This window comes from Ambystoma mexicanum, chromosome 10 (assembly GCF_040938575.1).
Source record: "Ambystoma mexicanum isolate Mex_15411 chromosome 10, UKY_AmexF1_1, whole genome shotgun sequence".
NCBI lineage: Eukaryota > Metazoa > Chordata > Amphibia > Caudata > Ambystomatidae > Ambystoma > Ambystoma mexicanum.
In genome coordinates this window covers 1474797326-1474812659 of record NC_090932.1, presented here as the reverse complement: position 1 = coordinate 1474812659, position 15334 = coordinate 1474797326, and the positions used below count along the sequence as shown (strand labels likewise).

The 15334-nt window shown below is 46.0% G+C and overlaps 1 protein-coding gene across 4 annotated transcripts in view; it reads left to right on the top strand.

The window, feature by feature from the left end:
- Positions 1–15334, top strand: part of CAMKK2 (calcium/calmodulin dependent protein kinase kinase 2) — a 557312-nt gene that overhangs the window by 160347 nt on the left and 381631 nt on the right. The window lies entirely within an intron of this gene.

The following is a 15334-nucleotide window of genomic DNA, read 5'->3' as shown; positions in this document are numbered from 1 at the left end:
CCAGTAGAAACCATTTCTTAAGTGTAATGTGTACCTTTCATTAGCATGACCTACTCACAGCTGACATGGAGTCACTTGCAATATTCTATCGCTGCCATCACCAGCATCTGTTGCCCGAGATGCTTTACTTGAAGGCACAGTGTCATGTTGGAAATTCCACTTTAGTATTTCCAGATAGGTGCTACTGGAACCAGTTGCTGCCATGTGTGTTTTGGTGCACTGCCTGAACCACTTTGAAGAAGACTTTAGTGGTGTGTTTTGTCCATCTTGTGCACTGCACCACCCTTCCTCTCCTTGCCATGTGCAGAGAGTGACATGGAAGCTCCACTCCTCCCTCTCTAGTCACCACCCCTCTTTTCAGTACTTCTTCTCACCCTTCTTTCACCTGTCCACCCATTTCGTCATCCACTCTGTCCATCATGCCTTCTTTCTCTCACACACTCTTTCCCTCACACCCTCGTTTCCATACTCCCTCTATCCCACACGCCCTGTTTCCCCTCACTATTCACTACCCCTCATTGTCTCGCCCCTTAAAGACTCTCCTTGCAAAGACTATACAGAATGCAAAACTATTGGATTTGACAATGCTTGTTTCGTTTTGATAGGGCACTTCTGAAGGTGGTCACCATTTTATCCACTCACAATTCGGACACTTGAGTCGACAGAGGTATAGAGAGAAAAATCGATATGTCCAGGATGGTGCCATGTGATCATCTCATGTGATGTTTGGAGGGTGCATTTTTAATGAAATGTCGCCAACCGATGGCCTTTTTCACGGCAACATTATCACTGGAGACCGTCCAGGATTATACTCGTTTGGTAATGTGGGTATCCAGTGCCCTTTTTTCTAAATTTTACGCCCATCTTTACAGCTTATTGACAGAAATATACATTGTCATATCAATCAAGCTTGCCAGGACTCCCACTCAAATATTGAATTAGCATTGGGTAGACATGATTGGCAGGATTTTGATCGGCTTAACCTGAGGACAGGAGGCAACACGTCTTTCGAGGTTCCATGCCAGGGGAATGTGCCCAACCATAAAACGTTGTAGGCTAACATTTGTTTAACTTTTCTGGGACAGAAATGTGGCTCGTAAGTGAAGCTGGCAAAATAAAATAAGTTATCCCAGAAGCTTGCCGGGCAACAGTGGCCTGGGTCATTATTGGAGGAGAAATGACTGCAAAATATGTTCAAAGGTTAATAATGCAGTGCTCTAGATGTATTAACACATCGGAACGGCAGCTTTCACAGTCTACACAGTGGAATGCCAAATGCAAGGAAGGACCCCTGCTGGTCATTAAGATTCCAGAAGTTCGTTCATCTGTATAGTGCCTTTCACCTAAGTATGGTCCCAACGCTCCGTTGGTTAAACGCCCTCGGATGGACCACACCAGGGTCCAAATTTGGGAAAATTCAGAGGTGCTATTATGCGTGTGTGCATTTCAGCCATTAAAGTTATGTGAGGGTGTGGACGATACATACTCAAAGCTATCCACAGAGGTCAGGAACTGCTGCACTTATAAAGAACAGGAGACAACTGGTGTAAAATGCTGCTCCTGTGTTAAATCACCACTGCAAACAGATGTTGGCACTTGCAGCTGCACCCCATTGCATTGTGCCTCCCATCCCATGCTCGCGGGGTGAGAATGGCCCGGCAGCATACCCCAGCACAGTAGCCAATAGGTGTTGAGACCAATCCACAGATGAATGGGAGGCAACAGGGTGAAAGGAGGAGCAGCTTTTAAAGATCTGTCGGCTTGGGACATCTGAGCGGATGCCAATGCCTAAGGCCGGCCCTATGTACACGTATACTGTAGGCCCAATGTCAGAACACGTTTTCCTTAATAACGCAGAATTTCCTGTACCTGCTCCCACTGCTAACGAGAACCGGATGGAAGCAACGACCACCATCCCAGCATTCACCGCGTGCCTGCCGAATCTGCACTCGTTAGGTCGCCTGGTTATCAGAGCGCAGCCTTCTATGTTCCCCACTGGTCGAAGTGGACGAAAAGAAGTAGTGGAACTATGTTCCCTGCTGGCCTGCACCCACTCCCCACAAAACCCATCACACACTGCCCCCTCCCCACCAAACCCCCAAACACTTGCACCCGCTGTTTAAGGGAACGTTCATTGCAGTGCACTGAAAGGGCAAGTTTCAACTTCTTCCTAAACTTTTATTTTAAAACGAAACCATTCCGGAGGAGCTGTAAAAAGTAATTAAAAAAAGTAGAGGAGCACCGCTCCCGACTGCTCCCGCTCACTTCGACCACTGACGTTCCCTGACACCTGCATCGCGAGAGCTGTCAAGCAGCGGCATTATGCAGATTTTTACACTCCTTATTGCAACATTTGGACGTGTTGCAGTGTCTGAATGGGGGTTTGAAGACTCGATATCATCGGAGGAGCCCCTTGAGGACAGTCCCTGGATTTGCAGGTGCATATTTGGAGAGATCCCCGGTTTGAAGGCGCAAAAGGAGGAGGAAAGCCCGGAGACAGACTCCGAGTCTTGTAGATGCAACCTGGGGGGCTGATGAGAGTCTTGCAAACAGAAAATGGGGATGTATGGGCGCCTAGGGAATGGGGAGAGGCTGCGCGGGCCAGTCACCTTATTTGCAATTGCTGCGTGACACTTTCAGCCAGTTCTGTGTACGTGAGAGTGACATTTGTACAAATTGCTATTTTATATTGGTCACATCGGCCCGCTCATTGGCACATTTTGCCACTGTTTTGGTCCCAATATTTATCCGATATGCGCTGCACACAGCCTTTTAGCACGCAGTTCATTGTTTCACCACAAGGGGGCTCCTTATCAGTCAATGGGGGTTGAAGCACCTGCATGCCCTGTCCACCAACATGCTTTGAAAAGGAGGAGAGCGTGGCATAAATCTCCTTTCAAGATTTGAAAAATAATAAAGATTGTCAATTGGGGAATTTTGACCTGACCTTATTACAGGAAACATGGCTTACTGAAGCACCTATCTGGAACGATCATGCAATACATTTTACTCTGGCGCTACAGGGAGAAAAAGGTTGCCCTATGTCTGGCCTGCTTACATGCACCAAAATTAGCTCAAAGCTATGTATTATTTTCTCATATGCCCCAAATGCCTATTCTCAGCTCACAATTGTATCTGTTCATTCTGATCTGTACGCTCTGATGAACTTATACTGGAACCCCAAGGGCATTGAGGATCAAAGGTTTTTATATGATGTAACTGCCTTGTTGGACTATATTGCATTAGTGCCTGAAATTTCCCACACCATTGTGGCGGGAGACCTTAATTTACATTGTTTTGAATGAGACCTTGTACAGGAAAGATCAAGACTTTTACAATGGGAACATCTTATAGGGATATGCAATCCTGTGCTCTATGCATGCTAAATAGAGCCTGCTTTGATGATAGCCCCCCTCAACACACATGGATACGGGGTCTTTCGAAAACCATAATTGATTACATTCATGTGGACTCCAAATTATTTTCCAAAATTATCCTTTTTCGAATTGAATCTGTACCTAATAGCGACCATCAAATGCTTACTGTTAAATGGGCCGTTACCTCCCAACAGTTAAATCAGGAAAACTCTCTGATGAGGGGGACAATGGTTGTTAATAATCGATTAAATCGTATTAGGTGGACAGAAAAAGCATTAACACAGCTTGAACAATCCTTGTGTCCTGCCTTCCTCAAGTCTCTGGCCAGCCAACCCTTTTGTGACATACTGTGTTATGACCTTATGCAAAGATTTATTGTAAACAAAACAAATCATGCGAGTTACTCACGTAGAAATCACGCATTTGATATTGAAGTAAAAAACAGAAAATCTGACTTTCGTTTACAAAAGCATGAAGCCCATAAACTCCTTCTAAACTTGAGATCAAGTGCTTTGACTAGGGTCTAAACAGCTTATAAAAACTAGCTACGCTCACATCGTGCCAAACTCTTACAAAGAGATGGCGAGAACATGTTGACACTAACATGTGGTAAAAATACAGCTCAAATTTGGCAAACTTTAAACAGTGTAATAGCAACTCCACAAACGATGTCTCAAGTACATAGTGTTTCCGAGGCTATTTGGATAGCTTACTTTACTAAAATATATGCCAAACCATACTCCTCTCTTCAAGAACCCGAGAGTGAATTAGAAGGTCCCTTCCATCGCAACATAAAAAGAGCAGACATATTATATTTCATCAACACGATAAGTCAGTCCAAAGTCCCAGGTCCTGATGGTCTTTCGAATAAAGTTCTTAAGCAATAGCCTGATATTTGGTCGGACATTCTACATCAACCTTTGACCAAATTAAGCACTCTCAATGTATACCTCCATCTTGGAAACATTCTATAATTGTTCCAATTCATAAAAAAGGTGATTAGCGTACCCCAGAAAGCTATAGACCCATTGCATTGTTGGATGCGCCTGGTAAAATCTATAGCCGCATCATATTGCAAGAATTGAATGTATGGTCATTGAGAGAACTTAAAAGAGATCCTTTGCAATCCGATTTCGTTACTGGATTGGGTACTTCACCAAACATGATGACTCTCAATATGCTAAAATCCAAGTATTTAGAACAAAATCAAACGACATATATAAATGGCTGTTGTGGATTTCCACATAGCTTTCGATTCGGTGGATCGGCAATTTTTATTTGCCAAACTGAAATGTTATGAGTGTCCTCCATCGCTCCTTACATGACTTAAAAAATTGCATACAGAAACTACTATTCAAGTTAGACTTACTGCCTCATCTCGAGTTTGGCGGTAAACCTTAAATGTGGTGGTAATACTATTACCGCCACATTTAAGGGACTGCCAAATCACAGGCTTGGCGGATTTAACCCCAGCTCTGCCAGAATTAAGACCGAACAGGGATTGAAGCAAGGGTGTATATTGGCATCGACTTTGTTCAATCCTTTTCTCCTAGATATAGGAATAACTTTTGAGAACAATATTTCAGATGCCCCTAAACTAGGAAATCAAAAGATCACCTGGCTTCTCTATGCCGACGATCTCGTCCTTTTGTCTCAAACTTCCAAAGGATTGCAAAATCTTTTGAACAAAGTGGACGGTTATGTCAAAGACAATAATTTAACTATTAATGTTGAAAAAACTCAAATAGTAATATGTCAGAGAAAATGAAATTATAAAATGTCAAATTATGTATGGTCATTACAGAATAAGAGACTGATGGTGGTATTATATTACAAGTATTTGGGGATACCTTTTACCGGAACCATGACTGACACCATGCATGCATTGACTTTGGATGCTAAAATTCGAACTTTAACATCACAAGCCAAAATATTGTCATATAAATATGGTAAATTTACCTTGGCTCATATATTGATATTTATCTTGCAGAAAGTAGTCCCAATTGTCTTGTATGGCTCTGAGACAATGTTGCCCAAAACAAGACAATACTGGGACCGATATGAGGGCAAATTCTGGAAATCAGTATTGGGACTGCCGATGTGTACCGCTTTACCATTGTTGCGCTATGAATTGGGCTTTGTTTCCATTTTTAGCCAAGTACTCTGGAAAATGTGTAAATTATACAGAAAATTTCTACAAGGAGTGACTGCAGCAAATATTTTGGGCACGGTGGCACAATATGTCCTAACTTCCACAGCAACATTTCCCAAAAAATTGACGAACTGTGTGTTGGATGCTCTTATTGATGCTGGTATTACAATTGAATTATTGTTATTTAATCCAGCAATGGCTAAACTATTCCTTTACCGATTCGATTGGATAACTACCCAAAACCAATGTCAAAGGTATTTGGACTTTAATATTACATTGTTACCCCACAAGAGGTTTCGAACCATGGAGAGCTATCTAATCAAATGTCCTTCTACTCATATTAGATCACAGATGCTGAGAATACGGTTGAATTTATGTCTGACAAACCAAATTCTAGCAAGGCGAGGTGTAATTCCCAAAACCCAAAACATCTGCTGATTTTGTAATGATAAGACACACATTGAAACTCTATCACATTTGGTGGTAGAATTGTAAGGATTGGAGGGGGGTCTGGACTTCTGCTCTCTATATGGCAGAGGAGAGGCACAAAGGACCCCAGCCAAGATTCTCTATTATTGGTACGTGGTCGCGCAATCAAGGCCCAGCTTCTCAGGAGGTGATGCAGGCTGGTTCTTAAGTACAGTGTAGTCTCCAAGCCCCCACAAAGGAATGTCAGCATACTGTATTAGTTAAAACACAGTCTTTGTATAATTAATATTCAAGGTTATGTACAACATCACGATAATTCACTTTGTACTCCGTTATCTATAATGGTAAATATACAGTTCTATGTGGTACGACTATTACTATTAGATCTCATTAAGGTGCATCAACTGTACGGTTAAATGTCACACAAATCAGTTTGTAAAGGAAACCAACAATAGATATAAGAGGAAAGCAGTTGGTTAGAACAATAGGCAGAATACTGGCCCCGTTTACCTAGACACAGTTCTGTGTGGAGATCCCCCCACCTGGGAAACCTGTAAAATAAAGATATATCACACGCCCAGTCCATATATTGTTCACAAGAATCTTTCCAATAGTTCAGCAACCCCAAAGTACCTGATGTTGTAGAGTTCCTCGTCGGGAAATCGACGGCCCTTCTTGAGTGCACTCCCTTTAGGGCAGGAGCCACAGTCGTCGAACGTCCGGCGATGAACATGGTGAACTACGGCGGTGAAGTGGCAGTTTCGTTCCTAGCGGTGATCATCGACGGGGAAGCGTAAACGTCCTGCAAGGAAGAGGCGTGCAGGGCACCCGATATTACCGTCTACAGTTCCAACTGGGAAGAGCATTTTACACATCTGAATAAGGTGTTGCAGGCCTTGAAAAGGGCTAACCTCACTATCAAGGCCACCAAGTGCCAGATAGCTCAGGGTAAAGTCACATATATTGGTAATGAGGTAGGAGGCAGGGACGTCATTTAGGGGTCGCCAGAGGTCGTAACTGCGACCTCTGAAGTCTCCCTTGCGACCTCTAAAAACATTTTTTTTTTGTAATGCAAGCTCCTGGGCTGTGGGCTGTGGCCAGCACCATGACCAGGAGTGCCACAAGTCTAACACTTTCAGCACTGACCCTAAATTCCAAATAATGTTTCTTTCTGGAATTCTATACAATAATTGCTAGACTCCTTAAAGGTTTATTTCAAGCACACTTCAGGGGCAGAGTCACTGATTTAGCCTGTTCTTAAACGCCTCAACTCAGACTTTCATCTTTCTGAGGTCGCTAAATGAGTACCAACACAGGTTGGGTGATATTGGGTGTATGTTGTTTCTATATAAAGAGCTTAAGCGTAAGTGCTATATACTAACACATCATTATCATTTGCTCATGGACGTCTGCTTGCATTCATAGTAATTTGAGAATATGGGCCTATACACACTGATCTTAAGTATACATATGGCGATCCATTCTTGTATGAAATGTACATCACATCATAGTCATATCGTAACCATATTTTTCATAGTGTACAATGCTATGTGATGCCACTTCCTGTTTTGTCAATGGGTGAAAGGTCATGTTCCATCGCTTCCCACAATATCACTTCAGGGTGGGGACAAATGACATCACTTCCTGTGATGTCATCAGGGGGTCAAGGGTCATGTGATGTCACTTCCGCTACCCCTGGCATTTTGGTGAAATGACGTCCCTGGCAGGAGGGGGTCAAATCCAACCTCTCCCCAGTAAAGTACAGGATGTACATGCCTGGGAGACTCCCACTACTCAAATCCAGGTGAGAGCATTTTTGGGTTCACTGGGTATTATCGCAATTTCATGGTGGACCTTGGAACCATAGCTGCACCACTGACAGCTCTGACTTCACCCAAACAGCCTAGGAAGGTTAAGTGCACTGAAGACTGTCAGAGGGCCTTTAATGGCTTGAAAGAAAGTCTGTGTAGGGCACCTGTGTTGTGTGCGCCTGATTACAGCAAGCCCTTTATCGTTCAAACTGACGCCTGCGACACCGGAATTGGAGCTGTCTTGTCCCAGTTAGATGACAAAGGGAGGGAACATCCGATCATATTCATCAGTAGACAACTCAAGGGTAGAGAACTTAGGTGGGCTACTGTTGAAAAGGAATGTTTCAGAATAGTTTGGAGCCTTAGGCGTTTTAGGCCCTACCTTACGGGGTCTACCTTCATGCGGGCAGGCATGTTGGTGGGTGCTGAGAGGAGTAGGGGTGGCGTCAGTGCTAGAGGCTCGCTATGTGTTCAGCGTGCCCTTATTTGTCAAAGGTATGTGCTGCACTTTGTTGTCAGAGGTGTTGAGGTGTAGTCTGGTGTAAGTAGGTGGAGAGTTTATGTGAACAGCACAATCACTTTTTTGTGATTGTGATCAAAATGGTTAGCAGCAGCGACCGTTTATGCTCCAACGAATGACCCCAGGAGGTGCACGGGTTGTGCATCCAGATTCTTCTTAGTGGGTCGGGTGACGAGTCTACCCAGGCATCGAATGCTTACTGATCATTTTGAAGGAGGTATCTTTACCAAGGGCTGCCCGTCCTATTGTTCATATTTGCAAAATATCTATTTATCCCCCCATTCCTTCTAGAGCGATGTTGAGCTGGTTCATGATTGCCCTCCTGTGGTGTTGCACAGGGGAGCCCCAGCTATCCTGCTGGTTCGGGATATGGCCATGGTGGCCCGACTTCCCATGAATTTCTGCAATTCATCCCAATCTGTACGATTGTGGTGCTGGTGGCTCTATCACACTACTGTGCTTATACCACTATTGGTGCGATTTGACTGTTTTTCATCAATGCTGTGACATTACATATCTGAGTGCTGTGGGTCAGCTAGTGTTGCTTGAAGGGAGGCAGGATAGTGATAGGTGTATGATAGTGTGTGTGGTCCGGGCTGCTGGGATGCCAGAAACGCAGCCGATACTGCTTGGGGAGACAGTTTATATACTCAGGATTAAAATGTTTTTTTAGGGTGTTTTCAGGATATGTGGTAAATAGCCAAGTTTTGAGGGCTTTTTCGAAGGAGAGGTGGTATTTGGGGCAGCGGATGAGCAGCGGACGAGTGTTCCAGATGGTGGGCGATAGGATAGCGAAAGCTGAGCCGCCAACTCTGGAGGAGTGGTTCGGTGGGATAGCCAGGATGACAGCAGAGCCTGATACAAGGTTTCTGAGTGGCTGGTAATGGATGATTTTGATCGAAAGGAACTGGGGTCTCGTGTTATGGAAGACACAGTATGATGCACATGGCTTTGAAGGCTGCTCTTAGGCAAAATAGGAGCCATTGCAAAATTCGGAGTGCAGGGGTGATGTGTTCTTTGGGCGAGAGGCTAAGGAGTAGTCTGGCTGCTGCGTTTTGGATTTGGTGAAGTTTCCTGAAATGGTGTGCAGGAATGCCGAGACTGAGGGAGTTGGCGTAGTCCAGGCGCAGGATGATAATGGGCAGTATTACTGAGACTCTTTGAGGGTAAGAGAGGTGAGGAAAGATTTGTTTTAGGATGGCTAGCTGGAAGTGGCACGTTCTGGATACAGAGCTGATGTTCGTGGTGGCAAGTTCTTGATACAGAGCTTATGTTCGTGGAGATGGATAGGTTTGCGTCCATAGTGTATCCACGATTTTTGACGGAGGTGGGGGCGGCAGGTGGGTCTCCAAGGGCAGCCAGCCACGGTAAAGGTTGGGGGATAAGAGCAGTTTTGCCGCATATGAGGATCTCTGATTTGCCCGGGTTGAGGATTAGGTGGTTGTTGGTCATCCAATGGTTGATGTCCGAGAGACAAGAGGCTAGTTCGGGAGGTGGGGAGGCTTGGATCTTGGGGATTTAAAAAAAAGGTATGGTTGTGTGAGCAGATGTGAACTGGTAATGGACTTAGGTAGAGGTTGATAAGGAGTGGTGAAAGGGAGGTTCCTTGTGGCACCCCTTTTGTGACTGGGCGGGGGTAGAGGAGAAAGGGGGAAGGAGAACGAATTGTGAGCACTTAGAAATAAAGGAGGTGATCCAATTAATGGCTGAGTCTTTGATGCCTAGTGTGAGGAGCCAGTTCCTCAGTATTGAGTGGTCGATTGTATCAAAGGCTGCGGATAGTTCCGGGAGGATGAGTACGGCACACCGTTCTGAGTCGGCGGTTCTTTTTATGTCATTCCAGATGGAGACCAGTGAAGATTCTGTTACTGATTGGGCTGGGTCGAGGAGACTATTGGCTTGCATGAAAAGGCCAAGTTGCTTATACGCCGCACTGTCAATTCGTTTGGCAATGAAGCGGGAATTGGAATTTGGGTGGTAGCTTGATGGAGAGAGTGGGTCGAGGCTGGGTTCTTTGAGAATCTGTTTTACATGATAGGTTTTGAAGGCCTCTTGGAAAGATTCCTGATGTGAGTGAGTTATTTACAATGGAGCGGGCAACGCTGCCAGCACAGGTGGAGGTAAGGATCTTTAGTGGAAGGGGCGGTGGGCAACGGTCTTCAGGCGAGCCCGAGGGTCTGCTGATGCTAATAGGTTGCTGAAATAGGCATGGAAAAGAGGGGTGAAAGAAGTGGAAGTAGGTCGGGAGGGCGAGTAAGGGTTTAGGTTAGTGGAGGGTACGGAAGTCGATGGCGGGATCAGAGCTAGTTCAGTGGTTATGGAATGGTGTCTTTCAAGGGCAATGTTATCAAAGTGGTTGGAAAGTTCATCGCAGAAGGCTTGTGAGGTTGGGGAGCGGAGGGGTTAGGAAGCTGGGTAATTGAATTTCCCTAAGATTTTGTGGAGTTGCCTGCATGGATTCTTGGAGTTGGAGATTCTGTTCCCATAATGTTTTTTTTTTAGCTTTCTTGATTTCGTACAAGTATGCCCTATTCAGTCTTGCAAGGGTTGTTTTGTTAGGCGGGGTTGGGGTGGTCCTCTAGGCCCGCTCTAGGCGATGCTTGAGGGTTTTGAGTGCTTTAATGGAGGGGGTGTACCACTTTTGGTGTGGGGTCGATCTTCCAGAGGGGTGACGGGCTGGTGTAAGGGGGTCCATAGCTTTGCAGAGCTATAGGTCAAAGAGATCCATGGAGGGGTGTACTTCCATGGGAGCAAGATCCAGAAGTGTATAAAATAGGGAATTTGCCAGGTCTGGATTGACGATTTTATTCCAAAGAGGGAGGGTTGCTGGGGTAGTTGAGGGATTGATTGGTGGAGGGGCTGCGGTGGGGGAAGGTATTGAAGTGACAAAGGGATAGTGTGGTGATCGGTCCAGATGAGTGGGTGAGGCGTGAGGGCGGAGATTTGGCCTAACGTGCAGGAATGCGTATCTAGGGTGTCTCCAGCAATGTGGGTCAGGCGTGAGATCAGTTGTGACCGGCCGAGGGCTTCCAGATTGTCAGAGAAGGAGCGTGTCATGGGGTTGGTGGAGACATCAAACCAGATGTTGAAATCTCCTAACATAGTGAGTGCAGGGTGCTGGATCAGCATGGGGGAGAGGGAGTCACAGAGAGAATTGACAAAGTATCAATTGTATCTGGGTGGCCTATAACGAGAAGGAAGATGTGGGTGACTGAAGGGCTGAGGCGGAACTTAGCGAGAAAGGATTTGCATTTGGTGTTGCCAGGAAGACTCTCTGTGGAAATTACTGACAGGTGTTGTTTGTAGAGGATGGCTAGGCTCCCGCTCTACTGGGCCTGTTGTGTACAAGCAGGGAGTAGCCGGGAGGGGAGGCTTCATGTGCGACAGGGTTGAAATCATTGGTGTTCCAGGTTTCAGTGATGAATAGGAAATCTGGGTTTGCTATTGATGTGAGGTCAACAATGTTATGTTTATTTTTGGCAACCGATCTGGCGTTGATGAGTATTCAGGATAGAAGAAGAGGGTTTTGCTGTGAGATAGGCATCAGGAGAGGGATCTGGTTGTGCGTGGGGGCAGCAGGAGCACGGTTGTCTGAGTGTGTTGTGGGAGGTTCAGGAGGAGGGAGGTCTAGGGACATATTGATCAGGCAAGGGCATTTCAGAGAGGAGTGGAAAAGGACGAGGACAGGGTTGTGAGTGGGCGGGCAAGTTTGCAGAGAGTAGGGCCGATGTGCAGGTGGTGACCTGGAGAGGAGAAGGAGAGCAATGTGTAGCTGGAAGTGTACCCACAGTACGGTGTGAGCAGTGTGTGGGCCACTTAAGGGGCACAGGGTTGTGCAGGAGGGTTTGAAGACAGGGTTGTGTTGGCCAAGGTGACACATGATGCACTGAGAGAGGTGAAGTGTGACTTAGGTGTCTACAAGGGTGGGGTGGAGGGTGGTAAGATGGAAGCCTGAGGGGCGGAGCAGCATTGCCAAGGGAGGGGGCAGAGGATTCAAGGGGGGTGGGAGTTTTATTGTGCGAGGTGCACAGTGGGCTGTAAAGATGGGGTTAAGGGTGTTTGCACGCCAGTGAGCTGCCTAAGCTGTCTTATTTGTGTGCGGGAGGGACTGACCAGGGGCAGTCGTGGGTGGGTTAGGATGGGCGGGGAGTGAAATGGGAGGAAGGTCCTGAAGGCTATGGCTGGGTTGTAAAATGTAAAAACCTTCAGCACAAAATACCTATATTACAGATATTAATTGAGAACAATAAGGAGGAAGATATAAATTAGTTAAACCATTTTCCATGTTTTTTCTTATGGCCAGTGTGCATTCAGTCTAAAACATAACATGTCAAATATGTCTATTGGGGAAAGACAGAAAGCGCATCACGGCTATCTGGCGCTGTGTGATGCCTGTGTTCTTTTTTTATAACAGGGAGAATATGTTTCCTCCTTACAGATGTGAAGGCTGCACCAAATGGGAGAGTGTCATCACCAAAGTAAATTTCATCTGAGGGGAGATCACCACTGCTGTTAATGAGTAGGCGAGCCAGGTGGCAGAAGATTAGTCCTCAAAATGAACAAAATGCCCTGCAATCCATTTGAGGTATTTGTCATGGGCTTGTTCCATTTTGAGTGAGGGATAATCTAGCAATCACCCCCGCGTGGGGGAAAGTTGCAGGATGGTAATGGCCCACCAGCCCTAGCCTAGGCAGGCTAGAGCAAAGCCCCGCTCAATCTGGGTAACAATATTCCACCATAATTTCCAACACACATAACTCGCGATTTGCTAACATTCAGATGCAGATCCCGAGCAGCTATAAACACACATAACCTTTAACCAATGCCTGCAATGAGGAGGTTCCGCGTGCCAAGAGGATGACATCATCAGCATAGGCCAATTCACGTATGTTCCAACCAATTATCCTATTATTGTCTCAAAAGATTTGATTTAATTCCAAGGGTACTGTCATGAACCATCGAACTTGCCCCTTCTGGGCCTCCTGGTCCCTGACACGTCGGGCCTTACACTCCATAATAATACCAACATGGCGGCAAGATCAGAACGCTGCTCGCTAGTCTTCACGTTCTACGCAGCGTCCTCTATAAAGAAGCCACACCCCCGCGGACCTGCGCCTCTCAACGCTGCTACTAGCTGTGATCGGACGTGTGCTCCGAACCTTCTCTAGTGCTACTTGCTATCCCCTGGCCCCTGGATTCCCTTCTCCTGACTTCTTCCCTCTTTCCTAACTTCCCGGAATCCCTGCATCACTTCCGCTTGCCCCCCTACTCCTTCTTGAATAATCCCGGAGTTTCCCACGATCCTGGACATCGAAGCTGAACGTAATCTGGAAGCCGAGGACGGCTGAGCGGGCTTATTTAAGTCCCGAACCATACGAAAGAAGACTCCACCTAAAGAGGACACCAGGCAACATAGACAGGTGAGAAGGGGGGAAACCTGTGACAGATTGAGACGCCACCTGACCGAAGTCGATACAGACATGGAGACGGCCATCCAGGATCTTATGCGTGGCATGCAAGAACTATCGACCGAAGTACAGAACTTGAAAGCGGAGAACGCCGCGCTGAAACAATTGGTACTTTCACGTGACTCTGCCTCAAAGGACAGCGTGCTATTGGGCGGCATTGTTGACAAATATGACGGCAGTGCAAAAACTCTCTGAGGATTCCTGGATTCTTGTTTGGTCCACTTTACCTTTAAACCTTATTATTTTTCCACCCCCAGGGCTAAAGTGGGCTTTATTATTTCTCAACTCTCCGGGAATGCCTTAGCCTGGGCCACACCATTAGTTAACACCGGAGATTCCCTTTTGGATGATTATGATGGATTCATTCAAGCACTTAAGATTATGTTTGACTGCCCAGAACAGGTCTTTAATGCTCAAGAGCGTTTACTCGATTTCCAGCAAGGCTCTCAGGACATGCTCACCTACGTAACTCGATTTAAGCAATTGGCTAAAGAAGCGTGTTGGCCTTCTGAAGCTTGCTTCACCCTCTTTCGAAGAGGGCTAAATGAAGATGTTAAGGATGAATTAGCCAGGGTAGCACGTCCTAGTTCTTACCAGGCACTTATGGATCTTGCTCTACAGATTGATTTCCGCATCCAGGAAAGAAGGGCTGAGAAAAGGAAGACCAAGTCAACCATCCAAAGAAATCCTCTTGTGAGCCCTTCAAAATCCAAAGATTCTCCTGTTCCTACAAATGAACCCGAACCCATTCAGCTAGGGGCCTTCCATGGACCCATATCCCCCCAAGAAAGGCTGAGAAGGATCCATACTGGCTTATGCATGTACTGTGCCTCGGACAAGCATTTAGTCAGAGAATGTCCCTTAGCCCCTCCACGGCATTCGGAAAACGCCAGCTCTCGATCCTAGATGGAGCTCAGTTTCAGGAGAGAGATGCAGGCTCCACATCTATTCCATCCTTGAACTCTCCTGGACAAAACTCCCTGGTAGTCTTACAGGCTTTTCTATCGTCATCCAAGAAGGAATCCTACCCCATTCTGGCACTAGTGGACTGTGGGGCCTTGGGAATATTCATAGATCAGGAATGGGTCCTTAAACATCATATTCCTTACGAATCCCGGAACGTCCTGCAACCTGTAGAAGCAATTGATGGAAGACCCCTTTCTTCTGGACCCATAACCCTTCAGACTAAGGAAATTGAGCTTGCTATAAACCAACACCGAGAAAGGATAAAGTTTGAGATCATAAAATCTGCCCATTACCCAATTGTATTGGGAATGCCCTGGCTACAAAAACACAACCCATACATCAATTGGACAGCTGGTTCCCTGTTCCTAGGCTCCGAATTTTGCATGTCCCATTGTCTGTTCCAGGATCCTTCACTGACAACATCAGAAGAACATACGACAACTCAGCAAGATCCTCTTATGGTCTCCAACATCATCCAGGTTCCTAAAACCCACCAGGAATACGCCGATGTGTTCTTTTCTGCTATTGTCCAAGCCCTACCACCCCATAGGCCTGAGGACTGTGCTATTGAAACCGAACCTTCAGCCGTGATTCCCTTTGGAAGGATGTTT